The 18,745-nt window shown below is 50.1% G+C and overlaps 1 protein-coding gene across 11 annotated transcripts in view; it reads right to left on the bottom strand.

Annotated features, from left to right (window-relative positions):
* Window positions 1-18,745, bottom strand: part of TCF12 (transcription factor 12) — an 864,399-nt gene that overhangs the window by 132,337 nt on the left and 713,317 nt on the right. The gene's annotated exons all lie outside the window — the stretch shown is intronic.

Genomic DNA, 18,745 nt, shown 5'->3' with positions numbered 1-18,745 from the left:
CCTCACTCTATCTATCTGTCTATCTATCTATCTATCGCCCTCACTCTATCTATCGCCCTCACTCTATCTATCGCCCTCACTCTATCTATCGCCCTCACTCTATCTATCGCCCTCACTCTATCGCCCTCACTCTATCGCCCTCACTCTATCGCCCTCACTCTAGCTGTCTATCTATCTATCGCCCTCACTCTAGCTGTCTATCTATCTATCGCCCTCACTCTAGCTGTCTATCTATCTATCGCCCTCACTCTATCTATCTATCTATCTATCGCCCTCACTCTATCTATCGCCCTCACTCTATCTATCGCCCTCACTCTATCTATCGCCCTCACTCTATCTATCGCCCTCACTCTATCTATCGCCCTCACTCTAGCTGTCTATCTATCGCCCTCACTCTAGCTGTCTATCTATCGCCCTCACTCTAGCTGTCTATCTATCGCCCTCACTCTAGCTGTCTATCTATCGCCCTCACTCTATCTATCGCCCTCACTCTATCGCCCTCACTCTATCTATCTATCTATGTATCACCCTCACTCTATCTATCGCCCTCACTCTATCTATCTATCTATCGCCCTCACTCTATCTATCTATCTATCGCCCTCACTCTAGCTGTCTATCTATCGCCCTCACTCTAGCTGTCTATCTATCGCCCTCACTCTAGCTGTCTATCTATCTTCCTCACTCTATCTATCGCCCTCACTTTATCTATCGCCCTCACTCTATCTATCCATCGCCCTCACTCTATCTATCCATCGCCCTCACTCTATCTATCCATCGCCCTCACTCTATCTATCCATCGCCCTCACTCTATCTATCCATCGCCCTCACTCTATCTATCCATCGCCCTCACTCGGTCTATCCATCGCCCTCACTCGGTCTATCCATCGCCCTCACTCGGTCTATCCATCGCCCTCACTCGGTCTATCCATCGCCCTCACTCTGTCTATCCATCGCCCTCACTCTGTCTATCCATCGCCCTCACTCTGTCTATCCATCGCCCTCACTCTATCTATCCATCGCCCTCACTCTATCTATCCATCGCCCTCACTCTATCTATCCATCGCCCTCACTCTATCTATCCATCGCCCTCACTCGGTCTATCCATCGCCCTCACTCGGTCTATCCATCGCCCTCACTCGGTCTATCCATCGCCCTCACTCTGTCTATCCATCGCCCTCACTCTGTCTATCCATCGCCCTCACTCTGTCTATCCATCGCCCTCACTCTGTCTATCCATCGCCCTCACTCTGTCTATCCATCGCACTCACTCTGTCTATCCATCGCCCTCACTCTGTCTATCCATCGCCCTCACTCTAGCTGTCTATCCATCGCCCTCACTCTAGCTGTCTATCCATCGCCCTCACTCTAGCTGTCTATCCATCGCCCTCACTCTAGCTGTCTATCTATCGCCCTCACTCTAGCTGTCTATCTATCGCCCTCACTCTAGCTGTCTATCTATCGCCCTCACTCTATCTATCTATCGCCCTCACTCTATCTGTCTATCTATCGCCCTCACTCTATCTATCGCCCTCACTCTATCTATCGCCCTCACTCTATCTATCGCCCTCACTCTATCTATCGCCCTCACTCTATCTATCGCCCTCACTCTATCTATCGCCCTCACTCTATCTATCGCCCTCACTCTATCTATCGCCCTCACTCTATCTATCGCCCTCACTCTATCTATCGCCCTCACTCTATCTATCGCCCTCACTCTATCTATCGCCCTCACTCTATCTATCGCCCTCACTCTATCTATCGCCCTCACTCTATCTATCGCCCTCACTCTATCTATCGCCCTTACTCTATTTATCGCCCTCACTCTATCTATCGCCCTCACTCTATCTATCGCCCTCACTCCATCTATCGCCCTCACTCCATCTATCGCCCTCACTCTATCTATCGCCCTCACTCTATCGCCCTCACTCTATCTATCGCCCTCACTCTATCTATCGCCCTCACTCTATCTATCGCCCTCACTCTATCTATCGCCCTCACTCTATCTATCGCCCTCACTCTATCTATCGCCCTCACTCTATCTATCGCCCTCACTCTATCTATCGCCCTCACTCTATCTATCGCCCTCACTCACTCTATCGCCTCACTCTATCGCCCTCACTCTATCGCCCTCACTCTATCTCCCTCACTCTATCTCCCTCACTCTATCTCCCTCACTCTAGCTGTCTATCTATCGCCCTCACTCTAGCTGTCTATCTATCTATCGCCCTCACTCTAGCTGTCTATCTATCTATCGCCCTCACTCTAGCTGTCTATCTATCTATCGCCCTCACTCTAGCTGTCTATCTATCTATCGCCCTCACTCTATCTATCGCCCTCACTCTATCTATCGCCCTCACTCTATCTATCGCCCTCACTCTATCTATCGCCCTCACTCACTCTATCGCCCTCACTCACTCTATCGCCCTCACTCTATCGCCCTTACTCTATCTCCCTCACTCCATCTATCGCCCTCACTCCATCTATCGCCCTCACTCTATCTATCGCCCTCACTCTATCGCCCTCACTCTATCTATCGCCCTCACTCTATCTATCGCCCTCACTCTATCTATCGCCCTCACTCTATCTATCGCCCTCACTCTATCTATCGCCCTCACTCTATCTATCGCCCTCACTCTAGCTGTCTATCTATCGCCCTCACTCTAGCTGTCTATCTATCTATCGCCCTCACTCTAGCTGTCTATCTATCGCCCTCACTCTATCTATCGCCCTCACTCTATCTATCGCCCTCACTCTATCTATCGCCCTCACTCTATCTATCGCCCTCACTCTATCTATCGCCCTCACTCTATCTATTGCCCTCACTCTATCTATCGCCCTCACTCTATCTATCTATCTATGTATCACCCTCACTCTATCTATCGCCCTCACTCACTCTATCGCCCTCACTCACTCTATCGCCCTCACTCTATCGCCCTTACTCTATCTCCCTCACTCCATCTATCGCCCTCACTCCATCTATCGCCCTCACTCTATCTATCGCCCTCACTCTATCTATCGCCCTCACTCTAGCTGTCTATCTATCGCCCTCACTCTAGCTGTCTATCTATCTATCGCCCTCACTCTAGCTGTCCATCTATCGCCCTCACTCTATCTATCGCCCTCACTCTAGCTGTCTATCTATCGCCCTCACTCTAGCTGTCTATCTATCTATCGCCCTCACTCTAGCTGTCTATCTATCGCCCTCACTCTATCTATCGCCCTCACTCTATCTATCGCCCTCACTCTATCTATCGCCCTCACTCTATCTATCGCCCTCACTCTAGCTGTCTATCTATCTATTGCCCTCACTCTAGCTGTCTATCTATCGCCCTCACTCTATCGCCCTCACTCTATCTATCGCCCTCACTCTATCTATCGCCCTCACTCTATCTATTGCCCTCACTCTATCTATCGCCCTCACTCTATCTATCTATCTATGTATCACCCTCACTCTATCTATCGCCCTCACTCTATCTATCTATCTATCGCCCTCACTCTATCTATCTATCTATCGCCCTCACTCTAGCTGTCTATCTATCGCCCTCACTCTAGCTGTCTATCTATCGCCCTCACTCTAGCTGTCTATCTATCGCCCTCACTCTAGCTGTCTATCTATCGCCCTCACTCTATCTATCGCCCTCACTCTATCGCCCTCACTCTATCGCCCTCACTCTATCTATCGCCCTCACTCCATCTATCGCCCTCACTCCATCTATCGCCCTCACTCCATCTATCGCCCTCACTCCATCTATCGCCCTCACTCTATCTATCGCCCTCACTCTAGCTGTCTATCTATCGCCCTCACTCTAGCTGTCTATCTATCTATCGCCCTCACTCTAGCTGTCTATCTATCGCCCTCACTCTATCTATCGCCCTCACTCTATCTATCGCCCTCACTCTATCTATCGCCCTCACTCTAGCTGTCTATCTATCTATTGCCCTCACTCTAGCTGTCTATCTATCGCCCTCACTCTATCGCCCTCACTCTATCTATCGCCCTCACTCTATCTATCGCCCTCACTCTATCTATTGCCCTCACTCTATCTATCGCCCTCACTCTATCTATCTATCTATGTATCACCCTCACTCTATCTATCGCCCTCACTCTATCTATCTATCTATCGCCCTCACTCTATCTATCTATCTATCGCCCTCACTCTAGCTGTCTATCTATCACCCTCACTCTAGCTGTCTATCTATCGCCCTCACTCTAGCTGTCTATCTATCGCCCTCACTCTAGCTGTCTATCTATCGCCCTCACTCTATCTATCGCCCTCACTCTATCGCCCTCACTCTATCGCCCTCACTCTATCGCCCTCACTCCATCTATCGCCCTCACTCCATCTATCGCCCTCACTCCATCTATCGCCCTCACTCCATCTATCGCCCTCACTCCATCTATCGCCCTCACTCCATCTATCGCCCTCACTCTATCTATCGTCCTCACTCTATCTATCGCCCTCACTCTATCGCCCTCACTCTATCGCCCTCACTCTAGCTGTCTATCTATCTATCGCCCTCACTCTAGCTGTCTATCTATCGCCCTCACTCTAGCTGTCTATCGCCCTCACTCTAGCTGTCTATCTATCGCCCTCACTCTATCTATCGCCCTCACTCTATCTATCGCCCTCACTCTATCTATCGCCCTCACTCTATCTATCGTCCTCACTCTATCTATCTGTCTATCTATCTATCTATCTATCGCCCTCACTCTATCTATCGCCCTCACTCTATCTATCGCCCTCACTCTATCTATCGCCCTCACTCTATCTATCGCCCTCACTCTATCTATCGCCCTCACTCTATCTATCGCCCTCACTCTAGCTGTCTATCTATCTATCGCCCTCACTCTAGCTGTCTATCTATCTATCGCCCTCACTCTAGCTGTCTATCTATCTTCCTCACTCTATCTATCGCCCTCACTTTATCTATCGCCCTCACTCTATCTATCCATCGCCCTCACTCTATCTATCCATCGCCCTCACTCTATCTATCCATCGCCCTCACTCTATCTATCCATCGCCCTCACTCTATCTATCCATCGCCCTCACTCTGTCTATCCATCGCCCTCACTCGGTCTATCCATCGCCCTCACTCGGTCTATCCATCGCCCTCACTCGGTCTATCCATCGCCCTCACTCGGTCTATCCATCGCCCTCACTCTGTCTATCCATCGCCCTCACTCTGTCTATCCATCGCCCTCACTCTGTCTATCCATCGCCCTCACTCTGTCTATCCATCGCCCTCACTCTGTCTATCCATCGCCCTCACTCTGTCTATCCATCGCCCTCACTCTGTCTATCCATCGCCCTCACTCTGTCTATCCATCGCCCTCACTCTGTCTATCCATCGCCCTCACTCTAGCTGTCTATCCATCGCCCTCACTCTAGCTGTCTATCCATCGCCCTCACTCTAGCTGTCTATCTATCGCCCTCACTCTAGCTGTCTATCTATCGCCCTCACTCTAGCTGTCTATCTATCGCCCTCACTCTAGCTGTCTATCTATCGCCCTCACTCTATCTATCTATCTATCGCCCTCACTCTATCTGTCTATCTATCGCCCTCACTCTATCTATCGCCCTCACTCTATCTATCGCCCTCACTCTATCTATCGCCCTCACTCTATCTATCGCCCTCACTCTATCTATCGCCCTCACTCTATCTATCGCCCTCACTCTATCTATCGCCCTCACTCTATCTATCGCCCTCACTCTATCTATCGCCCTCACTCTATCTATCGCCCTCACTCTATCTATCGCCCTCACTCTATCTATCGCCCTCACTCACTCTATCGCCCTCACTCTATCTATCGCCCTCACTCTATCTATCGCCCTCACTCTATCTATCGCCCTCACTCACTCTATCGCCCTCACTCTATCGCCCTTACTCTATCGCCCTCACTCACTCTATCGCCCTCACTCTATCGCCCTTACTCTATCTCCCTCACTCCATCTATCGCCCTCACTCCATCTATCGCCCTCACTCTATCTATCGCCCTCACTCTATCTATCGCCCTCACTCTATCTATCGCCCTCACTCTATCTATCGTCCTCACTCTATCTATCTGTCTATCTATCTATCTATCGCCCTCACTCTATCTATCGCCCTCACTCTATCTATCGCCCTCACTCTATCTATCGCCCTCACTCTATCTATCGCCCTCACTCTATCGCCCTCACTCTATCGCCCTCACTCTATCGCCCTCACTCTATCGCCCTCACTCTAGCTGTCTATCTATCTATCGCCCTCACTCTAGCTGTCTATCTATCTATCGCCCTCACTCTAGCTGTCTATCTATCTATCGCCCTCACTCTATCTATCTATCTATCTATCGCCCTCACTCTATCTATCGCCCTCACTCTATCTATCGCCCTCACTCTATCTATCGCCCTCACTCTATCTATCGCCCTCACTCTATCTATCGCCCTCACTCTATCTATCGCCCTCACTCTAGCTGTCTATCTATCGCCCTCACTCTAGCTGTCTATCTATCGCCCTCACTCTAGCTGTCTATCTATCGCCCTCACTCTATCTATCGCCCTCACTCTATCGCCCTCACTCTATCTATCTATCTATGTATCACCCTCACTCTATCTATCGCCCTCACTCTATCTATCTATCTATCGCCCTCACTCTATCTATCTATCTATCGCCCTCACTCTAGCTGTCTATCTATCGCCCTCACTCTAGCTGTCTATCTATCGCCCTCACTCTAGCTGTCTATCTATCTTCCTCACTCTATCTATCGCCCTCACTTTATCTATCGCCCTCACTCTATCTATCCATCGCCCTCACTCTATCTATCCATCGCCCTCACTCTATCTATCCATCGCCCTCACTCTATCTATCCATCGCCCTCACTCTATCTATCCATCGCCCTCACTCGGTCTATCCATCGCCCTCACTCGGTCTATCCATCGCCCTCACTCGGTCTATCCATCGCCCTCACTCGGTCTATCCATCGCCCTCACTCTGTCTATCCATCGCCCTCACTCTGTCTATCCATCGCCCTCACTCTGTCTATCCATCGCCCTCACTCTATCTATCCATCGCCCTCACTCTATCTATCCATCGCCCTCACTCTATCTATCCATCGCCCTCACTCTATCTATCCATCGCCCTCACTCGGTCTATCCATCGCCCTCACTCGGTCTATCCATCGCCCTCACTCGGTCTATCCATCGCCCTCACTCTGTCTATCCATCGCCCTCACTCTGTCTATCCATCGCCCTCACTCTGTCTATCCATCGCCCTCACTCTGTCTATCCATCGCCCTCACTCTGTCTATCCATCGCACTCACTCTGTCTATCCATCGCCCTCACTCTGTCTATCCATCGCCCTCACTCTAGCTGTCTATCCATCGCCCTCACTCTAGCTGTCTATCCATCGCCCTCACTCTAGCTGTCTATCCATCGCCCTCACTCTAGCTGTCTATCTATCGCCCTCACTCTAGCTGTCTATCTATCGCCCTCACTCTAGCTGTCTATCTATCGCCCTCACTCTATCTATCTATCGCCCTCACTCTATCTGTCTATCTATCGCCCTCACTCTATCTATCGCCCTCACTCTATCTATCGCCCTCACTCTATCTATCGCCCTCACTCTATCTATCGCCCTCACTCTATCTATCGCCCTCACTCTATCTATCGCCCTCACTCTATCTATCGCCCTCACTCTATCTATCGCCCTCACTCTATCTATCGCCCTCACTCTATCTATCGCCCTCACTCTATCTATCGCCCTCACTCTATCTATCGCCCTCACTCTATTTATCGCCCTCACTCTATCTATCGCCCTCACTCTATCTATCGCCCTCACTCCATCTATCGCCCTCACTCTATCGCCCTCACTCTATCTATCGCCCTCACTCTATCGCCCTCACTCTATCTATCGCCCTCACTCTATCTATCGCCCTCACTCTATCTATCGCCCTCACTCTATCTATCGCCCTCACTCTATCTATCGCCCTCACTCTATCTATCGCCCTCACTCTATCTATCGCCCTCACTCTATCGCCCTCACTCTATCTCCCTCACTCTATCTCCCTCACTCTATCTCCCTCACTCTAGCTGTCTATCTATCGCCCTCACTCTAGCTGTCTATCTATCTATCGCCCTCACTCTAGCTGTCTATCTATCTATCGCCCTCACTCTAGCTGTCTATCTATCTATCGCCCTCACTCTAGCTGTCTATCTATCTATCGCCCTCACTCTATCTATCGCCCTCACTCTATCTATCGCCCTCACTCTATCTATCGCCCTCACTCTATCTATCGCCCTCACTCTATCTATCTATCTATCTATCGCCCTCACTCTATCTATCGCCCTCACTCTATCTATCGCCCTCACTCTATCTATCGCCCTCACTCTATCTATCGCCCTCACTCTATCTATCGCCCTCACTCTATCGCCCTCACTCTATCGCCCTCACTCTATCTCCCTCACTCTATCTCCCTCACTCTATCTCCCTCACTCTAGCTGTCTATCTATCGCCCTCACTCTAGCTGTCTATCTATCTATCGCCCTCACTCTAGCTGTCTATCTATCTATCGCCCTCACTCTAGCTGTCTATCTATCTATCGCCCTCACTCTAGCTGTCTATCTATCTATCGCCCTCACTCTATCTATCGCCCTCACTCTATCTATCGCCCTCACTCTATCTATCGCCCTCACTCTATCTATCGCCCTCACTCACTCTATCGCCCTCACTCACTCTATCGCCCTCACTCTATCGCCCTTACTCTATCTCCCTCACTCCATCTATCGCCCTCACTCCATCTATCGCCCTCACTCTATCTATCGCCCTCACTCTATCGCCCTCACTCTATCTATCGCCCTCACTCTATCTATCGCCCTCACTCTATCTATCGCCCTCACTCTATCTATCGCCCTCACTCTATCTATCGCCCTCACTCTATCTATCGCCCTCACTCTAGCTGTCTATCTATCGCCCTCACTCTAGCTGTCTATCTATCTATCGCCCTCACTCTAGCTGTCTATCTATCGCCCTCACTCTATCTATCGCCCTCACTCTATCTATCGCCCTCACTCTATCTATCGCCCTCACTCTATCTATCGCCCTCACTCTATCTATCGCCCTCACTCTATCTATTGCCCTCACTCTATCTATCGCCCTCACTCTATCTATCTATCTATGTATCACCCTCACTCTATCTATCGCCCTCACTCACTCTATCGCCCTCACTCACTCTATCGCCCTCACTCTATCGCCCTTACTCTATCTCCCTCACTCCATCTATCGCCCTCACTCCATCTATCGCCCTCACTCTATCTATCGCCCTCACTCTATCTATCGCCCTCACTCTAGCTGTCTATCTATCGCCCTCACTCTAGCTGTCTATCTATCTATCGCCCTCACTCTAGCTGTCCATCTATCGCCCTCACTCTATCTATCGCCCTCACTCTAGCTGTCTATCTATCGCCCTCACTCTAGCTGTCTATCTATCTATCGCCCTCACTCTAGCTGTCTATCTATCGCCCTCACTCTATCTATCGCCCTCACTCTATCTATCGCCCTCACTCTATCTATCGCCCTCACTCTATCTATCGCCCTCACTCTAGCTGTCTATCTATCTATTGCCCTCACTCTAGCTGTCTATCTATCGCCCTCACTCTATCGCCCTCACTCTATCTATCGCCCTCACTCTATCTATCGCCCTCACTCTATCTATTGCCCTCACTCTATCTATCGCCCTCACTCTATCTATCTATCTATGTATCACCCTCACTCTATCTATCGCCCTCACTCTATCTATCTATCTATCGCCCTCACTCTATCTATCTATCTATCGCCCTCACTCTAGCTGTCTATCTATCGCCCTCACTCTAGCTGTCTATCTATCGCCCTCACTCTAGCTGTCTATCTATCGCCCTCACTCTAGCTGTCTATCTATCGCCCTCACTCTATCTATCGCCCTCACTCTATCGCCCTCACTCTATCGCCCTCACTCCATCTATCGCCCTCACTCCATCTATCGCCCTCACTCCATCTATCGCCCTCACTCCATCTATCGCCCTCACTCTATCTATCGCCCTCACTCTAGCTGTCTATCTATCGCCCTCACTCTAGCTGTCTATCTATCTATCGCCCTCACTCTAGCTGTCTATCTATCGCCCTCACTCTATCTATCGCCCTCACTCTATCTATCGCCCTCACTCTATCTATCGCCCTCACTCTAGCTGTCTATCTATCTATTGCCCTCACTCTAGCTGTCTATCTATCGCCCTCACTCTATCGCCCTCACTCTATCTATCGCCCTCACTCTATCTATCGCCCTCACTCTATCTATTGCCCTCACTCTATCTATCGCCCTCACTCTATCTATCTATCTATGTATCACCCTCACTCTATCTATCGCCCTCACTCTATCTATCTATCTATCGCCCTCACTCTATCTATCTATCTATCGCCCTCACTCTAGCTGTCTATCTATCGCCCTCACTCTAGCTGTCTATCTATCGCCCTCACTCTAGCTGTCTATCTATCGCCCTCACTCTAGCTGTCTATCTATCGCCCTCACTCTATCTATCGCCCTCACTCTATCGCCCTCACTCTATCGCCCTCACTCTATCGCCCTCACTCTATCGCCCTCACTCCATCTATCGCCCTCACTCCATCTATCGCCCTCACTCCATCTATCGCCCTCACTCCATCTATCGCCCTCACTCCATCTATCGCCCTCACTCCATCTATCGCCCTCACTCTATCTATCGTCCTCACTCTATCTATCGCCCTCACTCTATCGCCCTCACTCTATCGCCCTCACTCTAGCTGTCTATCTATCTATCGCCCTCACTCTAGCTGTCTATCTATCGCCCTCACTCTAGCTGTCTATCGCCCTCACTCTAGCTGTCTATCTATCGCCCTCACTCTATCTATCGCCCTCACTCTATCTATCGCCCTCACTCTATCTATCGCCCTCACTCTATCTATCGTCCTCACTCTATCTATCTGTCTATCTATCTATCTATCTATCGCCCTCACTCTATCTATCGCCCTCACTCTATCTATCGCCCTCACTCTATCTATCGCCCTCACTCTATCTATCGCCCTCACTCTATCTATCGCCCTCACTCTATCTATCGCCCTCACTCTAGCTGTCTATCTATCTATCGCCCTCACTCTAGCTGTCTATCTATCTATCGCCCTCACTCTAGCTGTCTATCTATCTTCCTCACTCTATCTATCGCCCTCACTTTATCTATCGCCCTCACTCTATCTATCCATCGCCCTCACTCTATCTATCCATCGCCCTCACTCTATCTATCCATCGCCCTCACTCTATCTATCCATCGCCCTCACTCTATCTATCCATCGCCCTCACTCTGTCTATCCATCGCCCTCACTCGGTCTATCCATCGCCCTCACTCGGTCTATCCATCGCCCTCACTCGGTCTATCCATCGCCCTCACTCGGTCTATCCATCGCCCTCACTCTGTCTATCCATCGCCCTCACTCTGTCTATCCATCGCCCTCACTCTGTCTATCCATCGCCCTCACTCTGTCTATCCATCGCCCTCACTCTGTCTATCCATCGCCCTCACTCTGTCTATCCATCGCCCTCACTCTGTCTATCCATCGCCCTCACTCTGTCTATCCATCGCCCTCACTCTGTCTATCCATCGCCCTCACTCTAGCTGTCTATCCATCGCCCTCACTCTAGCTGTCTATCCATCGCCCTCACTCTAGCTGTCTATCTATCGCCCTCACTCTAGCTGTCTATCTATCGCCCTCACTCTAGCTGTCTATCTATCGCCCTCACTCTAGCTGTCTATCTATCGCCCTCACTCTATCTATCTATCTATCGCCCTCACTCTATCTGTCTATCTATCGCCCTCACTCTATCTATCGCCCTCACTCTATCTATCGCCCTCACTCTATCTATCGCCCTCACTCTATCTATCGCCCTCACTCTATCTATCGCCCTCACTCTATCTATCGCCCTCACTCTATCTATCGCCCTCACTCTATCTATCGCCCTCACTCTATCTATCGCCCTCACTCTATCTATCGCCCTCACTCTATCTATCGCCCTCACTCTATCTATCGCCCTCACTCACTCTATCGCCCTCACTCTATCTATCGCCCTCACTCTATCTATCGCCCTCACTCTATCTATCGCCCTCACTCACTCTATCGCCCTCACTCTATCGCCCTTACTCTATCGCCCTCACTCACTCTATCGCCCTCACTCTATCGCCCTTACTCTATCTCCCTCACTCCATCTATCGCCCTCACTCCATCTATCGCCCTCACTCTATCTATCGCCCTCACTCTATCTATCGCCCTCACTCTATCTATCGCCCTCACTCTATCTATCGTCCTCACTCTATCTATCTGTCTATCTATCTATCTATCGCCCTCACTCTATCTATCGCCCTCACTCTATCTATCGCCCTCACTCTATCTATCGCCCTCACTCTATCTATCGCCCTCACTCTATCGCCCTCACTCTATCGCCCTCACTCTATCGCCCTCACTCTATCGCCCTCACTCTAGCTGTCTATCTATCTATCGCCCTCACTCTAGCTGTCTATCTATCTATCGCCCTCACTCTAGCTGTCTATCTATCTATCGCCCTCACTCTATCTATCTATCTATCTATCGCCCTCACTCTATCTATCGCCCTCACTCTATCTATCGCCCTCACTCTATCTATCGCCCTCACTCTATCTATCGCCCTCACTCTATCTATCGCCCTCACTCTATCTATCGCCCTCACTCTAGCTGTCTATCTATCGCCCTCACTCTAGCTGTCTATCTATCGCCCTCACTCTAGCTGTCTATCTATCGCCCTCACTCTATCTATCGCCCTCACTCTATCGCCCTCACTCTATCTATCTATCTATGTATCACCCTCACTCTATCTATCGCCCTCACTCTATCTATCTATCTATCGCCCTCACTCTATCTATCTATCTATCGCCCTCACTCTAGCTGTCTATCTATCGCCCTCACTCTAGCTGTCTATCTATCGCCCTCACTCTAGCTGTCTATCTATCTTCCTCACTCTATCTATCGCCCTCACTTTATCTATCGCCCTCACTCTATCTATCCATCGCCCTCACTCTATCTATCCATCGCCCTCACTCTATCTATCCATCGCCCTCACTCTATCTATCCATCGCCCTCACTCTATCTATCCATCGCCCTCACTCGGTCTATCCATCGCCCTCACTCGGTCTATCCATCGCCCTCACTCGGTCTATCCATCGCCCTCACTCGGTCTATCCATCGCCCTCACTCGGTCTATCCATCGCCCTCACTCTGTCTATCCATCGCCCTCACTCTGTCTATCCATCGCCCTCACTCTGTCTATCCATCGCCCTCACTCTATCTATCCATCGCCCTCACTCTATCTATCCATCGCCCTCACTCTATCTATCCATCGCCCTCACTCTATCTATCCATCGCCCTCACTCGGTCTATCCATCGCCCTCACTCGGTCTATCCATCGCCCTCACTCGGTCTATCCATCGCCCTCACTCTGTCTATCCATCGCCCTCACTCTGTCTATCCATCGCCCTCACTCTGTCTATCCATCGCCCTCACTCTGTCTATCCATCGCCCTCACTCTGTCTATCCATCGCACTCACTCTGTCTATCCATCGCCCTCACTCTGTCTATCCATCGCCCTCACTCTAGCTGTCTATCCATCGCCCTCACTCTAGCTGTCTATCCATCGCCCTCACTCTAGCTGTCTATCCATCGCCCTCACTCTAGCTGTCTATCTATCGCCCTCACTCTAGCTGTCTATCTATCGCCCTCACTCTAGCTGTCTATCTATCGCCCTCACTCTATCTATCTATCGCCCTCACTCTATCTGTCTATCTATCGCCCTCACTCTATCTATCGCCCTCACTCTATCTATCGCCCTCACTCTATCTATCGCCCTCACTCTATCTATCGCCCTCACTCTATCTATCGCCCTCACTCTATCTATCGCCCTCACTCTATCTATCGCCCTCACTCTATCTATCGCCCTCACTCTATCTATCGCCCTCACTCTATCTATCGCCCTCACTCTATCTATCGCCCTCACTCTATCTATCGCCCTCACTCTATTTATCGCCCTCACTCTATCTATCGCCCTCACTCTATCTATCGCCCTCACTCCATCTATCGCCCTCACTCTATCGCCCTCACTCTATCTATCGCCCTCACTCTATCGCCCTCACTCTATCTATCGCCCTCACTCTATCTATCGCCCTCACTCTATCTATCGCCCTCACTCTATCTATCGCCCTCACTCTATCTATCGCCCTCACTCTATCTATCGCCCTCACTCTATCTATCGCCCTCACTCTATCTATCGCCCTCACTCTATCTATCGCCCTCACTCACTCTATCGCCTCACTCTATCGCCCTCACTCTATCGCCCTCACTCTATCTCCCTCACTCTATCTCCCTCACTCTATCTCCCTCACTCTAGCTGTCTATCTATCGCCCTCACTCTAGCTGTCTATCTATCTATCGCCCTCACTCTAGCTGTCTATCTATCTATCGCCCTCACTCTAGCTGTCTATCTATCTATCGCCCTCACTCTAGCTGTCTATCTATCTATCGCCCTCACTCTATCTATCGCCCTCACTCTATCTATCGCCCTCACTCTATCTATCGCCCTCACTCACTCTATCGCCCTCACTCTATCGCCCTTACTCTATCTCCCTCACTCCATCTATCGCCCTCACTCCATCTATCGCCCTCACTCTATCGCCCTCACTCTATCTATCGCCCTCACTCTATCTATCGCCCTCACTCTATCTATCGCCCTCACTCTATCTATCGCCCTCACTCTATCTATCGCCCTCACTCTATCTATCGCCCTCACTCTATCTATCGCCCTCACTCTATCTATCGCCCTCACTCTATCTATCGCCCTCACTCTAGCTGTCTATCTATCGCCCTCACTCTAGCTGTCTATCTATCTATCGCCCTCACTCTAGCTGTCTATCTATCGCCCTCACTCTATCTATCGCCCTCACTCTATCTATCGCCCTCACTCTATCTATCGCCCTCACTCTATCTATCGCCCTCACTCTATCTATCGCCCTCACTCTATCTATTGCCCTCACTCTATCTATCGCCCTCACTCTATCTATCTATCTATGTATCACCCTCACTCTATCTATCGCCCTCACTCTATCTATCTATCTATCGCCCTCACTCTAGCTGTCTATCTATCTATTGCCCTCACTCTAGCTGTCTATCTATCGCCCTCACTCTATCGCCCTCACTCTATCTATCGCCCTCACTCTATCTATCGCCCTCACTCTATCTATTGCCCTCACTCTATCTATCGCCCTCACTCTATCTATCTATCTATGTATCACCCTCACTCTATCTATCGCCCTCACTCTATCTATCTATCTATCGCCCTCACTCTATCTATCTATCTATCGCCCTCACTCTAGCTGTCTATCTATCGCCCTCACTCTAGCTGTCTATCTATCGCCCTCACTCTAGCTGTCTATCTATCGCCCTCACTCTAGCTGTCTATCTATCGCCCTCACTCTATCTATCGCCCTCACTCTATCGCCCTCACTCTATCGCCCTCACTCTATCTATCGCCCTCACTCCATCTATCGCCCTCACTCCATCTATCGCCCTCACTCCATCTATCGCCCTCACTCCATCTATCGCCCTCACTCCATCTATCGCCCTCACTCCATCTATCGCCCTCACTCTATCTATCGTCCTCACTCTATCTATCGCCCTCACTCTATCGCCCTCACTCTATCGCCCTCACTCTAGCTGTCTATCTATCTATCGCCCTCACTCTAGCTGTCTATCTATCTATCGCCCTCACTCTAGCTGTCTATCGCCCTCACTCTAGCTGTCTATCTATCGCCCTCACTCTATCTATCGCCCTCACTCTATCTATCGCCCTCACTCTATCTATCGCCCTCACTCTATCTATCGTCCTCACTCTATCTATCTGTCTATCTATCTATCTATCTATCGCCCTCACTCTATCTATCGCCCTCACTCTATCTATCGCCCTCACTCTATCTATCGCCCTCACTCTATCTATCGCCCTCACTCTATCTATCGCCCTCACTCTATCTATCGCCCTCACTCTATCTATCGCCCTCACTCTAGCTGTCTATCTATCTATCGCCCTCACTCTAGCTGTCTATCTATCTATCGCCCTCACTCTAGCTGTCTATCTATCTATCGCCCTCACTCTATCTATCTGTCTATCTATCTATCTATCGCCCTCACTCTATCTATCGCCCTCACTCTATCTATCGCCCTCACTCTATCTATCGCCCTCACTCTAGCTGTCTATCTATCGCCCTCACTCTAGCTGTCTATCTATCGCCCTCACTCTAGCTGTCTATCTATCGCCCTCACTCTAGCTGTCTATCTATCGCCCTCACTCTATCTATCGCCCTCACTCTATCGCCCTCACTCTATCTATCTATCTATGTATCACCCTCACTCTATCTATCGCCCTCACTCTATCTATCTATCTATCGCCCTCACTCTATCTATCTATCTATCGCCCTCACTCTAGCTGTCTATCTATCGCCCTCACTCTAGCTGTCTATCTATCGCCCTCACTCTAGCTGTCTATCTATCTTCCTCACTCTATCTATCGCCCTCACTTTATCTATCGCCCTCACTCTATCTATCCATCGCCCTCACTCTATCTATCCATCGCCCTCACTCTATCTATCCATCGCCCTCACTCTATCTATCCATCGCCCTCACTCTATCTATCCATCGCCCTCACTCTATCTATCCATCGCCCTCACTCTATCTATCCATCGCCCTCACTCTATCTATCCATCGCCCTCACTCTATCGCCCTCACTCTATCTATCGCCCTCACTCTATCTATCGCCCTCACTCTATCTATCGCCCTCACTCTATCTATCGCCCTCACTCTATCTATCGCCCTCACTCTATCTATCGCCCTCACTCTATCTATCGCCCTCACTCTATCTATCGCCCTCACTCTATCTATCGCCCTCACTCTATCTATCGCCCTCACTCTATCTATCGCCCTCACTCTATCTATCGCCCTCACTCACTCTATCGCCCTCACTCTATCGCCCTTACTCTATCTCCCTCACTCCATCTATCGCCCTCACTCCATCTATCGCCCTCACTCTATCTATCGCCCTCACTCTATCTATCGCCCTCACTCTATCTATCGCCCTCACTCTATCTATCGTCCTCACTCTATCTATCTGTCTATCTATCTATCTATCGCCCTCACTCTATCTATCGCCCTCACTCTATCTATCGCCCTCACTCTATCTATCGTCCTCACTCTATCTATCTGTCTATCTATCTATCTATCGCCCTCACTCTATCTATCGCCCTCACTCTATCTATCGCCCTCACTCTATCTATCGCCCTCACTCTATCTATCGCCCTCACTCTATCGCCCTCACTCTATCGCCCTCACTCTATCGCCCTCACTCTATCGCCCTCACTCTATCGCCCTCACTCTAGCTGTCTATCTATCTATCGCCCTCACTCTAGCTGTCTATCTATCTATCGCCCTCACTCTAGCTGTCTATCTATCTATCGCCCTCACTCTATCTATCTATCTATCTATCGCCCTCACTCTATCTATCGCCCTCACTCTATCTATCGCCCTCACTCTATCTATCGCCCTCACTCTATCTATCGCCCTCACTCTATCTATCGCCCTCACTCTATCTATCGCCCTCACTCTAGCTGTCTATCTATCGCCCTCACTCTAGCTGTCTATCTATCGCCCTCACTCTAGCTGTCTATCTATCGCCCTCACTCTAGCTGTCTATCTATCGCCCTCACTCTATCTATCGCCCTCACTCTATCGCCCTCACTCTATCGCCCTCACTCTATCTATCTATCTATGTATCACCCTCACTCTATCTATCGCCCTCACTCTATCTATCTATCTATCGCCCTCACTCTATCTATCTATCTATCGCCCTCACTCTAGCTGTCTATCTATCGCCCTCACTCTAGCTGTCTATCTATCGCCCTCACTCTAGCTGTCTATCTATCTTCCTCACTCTATCTATCGCCCTCACTTTATCTATCGCCCTCACTCTATCTATCCATCGCCCTCACTCTATCTATCCATCGCCCTCACTCTATCTATCCATCGCCCTCACTCTATCTATCCATCGCCCTCACTCTATCTATCCATCGCCCTCACTCGGTCTATCCATCGCCCTCACTCTGTCTATCCATCGCCCTCACTCTGTCTATCCATCGCCCTCACTCTGTCTATCCATCGCCCTCACTCTATCTATCCATCGCCCTCACTCTATCTATCCATCGCCCTCACTCTATCTATCCATCGCCCTCACTATCTATCCATCGCCCTCACTCGGTCTATCCATCGCCCTCACTCGGTCTATCCATCGCCCTCACTCGGTCTATCCATCGCCCTCACTCTGTCTATCCATCGCCCTCACTCTGTCTATCCATCGCCCTCACTCTGTCTATCCATCGCCCTCACTCTGTCTATCCATCGCCCTCACTCTGTCTATCCATCGCACTCACTCTGTCTATCCATCGCCCTCACTCTGTCTATCCATCGCCCTCACTCTAGCTGTCTATCCATCGCCCTCACTCTAGCTGTCTATCCATCGCCCTCACTCTAGCTGTCTATCCATCGCCCTCACTCTAGCTGTCTATCTATCGCCCTCACTCTAGCTGTCTATCTATCGCCCTCACTCTAGCTGTCTATCTATCGCCCTCACTCTATCTGTCT

The sequence above is a fragment of the Lissotriton vulgaris genome, chromosome 2_1 (assembly GCF_964263255.1).
Source record: "Lissotriton vulgaris chromosome 2_1, aLisVul1.2, whole genome shotgun sequence".
In the NCBI taxonomy this organism is placed as follows: domain Eukaryota; kingdom Metazoa; phylum Chordata; class Amphibia; order Caudata; family Salamandridae; genus Lissotriton; species Lissotriton vulgaris.
Note: the sequence above shows the minus strand (reverse complement) of the source record. Positions and strands in the feature narration are given on the sequence as shown.